Source organism: Penaeus monodon, chromosome 33, assembly GCF_015228065.2.
Source record: "Penaeus monodon isolate SGIC_2016 chromosome 33, NSTDA_Pmon_1, whole genome shotgun sequence".
Lineage (NCBI taxonomy): Eukaryota > Metazoa > Arthropoda > Malacostraca > Decapoda > Penaeidae > Penaeus > Penaeus monodon.
In genome coordinates, this window is record NC_051418.1 from 6,976,445 (window position 1) to 6,977,552 (window position 1,108).

Below are 1,108 nucleotides of genomic sequence, written 5' to 3' on the forward strand. Positions count from 1 at the left end.
CAAATATGTGACTACAAAATTATGTTCAGCCAAGTAAGATTATCTCAAATATCTAAAATCTTCGTCTACATACACGATCGAACGCCCAAAATAACCTATTTATACAAGAAAAAATACTTTTGATTATCATCTTTCGAGGAAAATCACTTTTCTTCACCATCGCTCTGCGCTGCATGACGATTCCATTTGATAAAAATCAGTATCTTTACACGTATTACAATCCTTATTAAGAGTAATCCTATCATATATTCTCCTCCGTCATTAGTGTGATCATGTCTCCCATAAAAGTGTTATAGAAAGATCTTTTATAATCATTATTTCGATCTTTCTCCTCTCTTTATCGCTTTACTGCTTCCTGATTTTTCGTAGTGGCGTAAATAAGGAGGTGTCACGTGACCTTTTCCCCGGCCATCCCACTACCTGTTCTCAAGGATTAGGGGCAAGGAAGGGGCAAGATTTGTGTCCCTGTGCTCCTGGTGGTGTGTAGTGAAGGGGGGGAGATGGAAGGAGAGAAGGGGGAGGGAGGGAGGAGGGGAGGGGGAGGGAGGGAGGGAAGGAGGGAAGGGGAGGGAGGAAGGGAGAGGGGGATGGAGGGAGGGGAGGGGGATGGAGGAAGGGAGAGGGGGATGGGGAGGGGGGATGGAGGGAAGGGAGGGGGATGGAGGGAGAGGGGAAAGGAGGGAGAGAAAGGGGGATGGGGGAGGAAGGGGAAGGGGGATGGAGGAAGGGGAAGGGGATGGGGGAGGGAAAGGGGGGGACCTGAAGTACTGGAAAGAACCGAAGGATTTAACTTGTTTTTCCTGGAAGGAGATTCAGGACACTCTGCCTTCTTTATCACGTTCAGTACCTATATTTCTGTCCTTTTTTCTGTGTGTTTTTATGTTTGTTCTTTGTTGTGTTTGTTCCACCTTATCCACCTAATCCTCCCATCCACCTCATCCACCCCATCCCCCTCATCCACCTCATCCCCCATCCACCTCATCCTCCCATCCACCCGACCAATCCACCTCATCCACCTCAGTCTGTGTTATATGAAGCGGCCGGCCATTCATTCCAAGCCAATCCCGTGATGTCGAAATCTTCTAGAATCTTCTTCGTCATTCCCTCA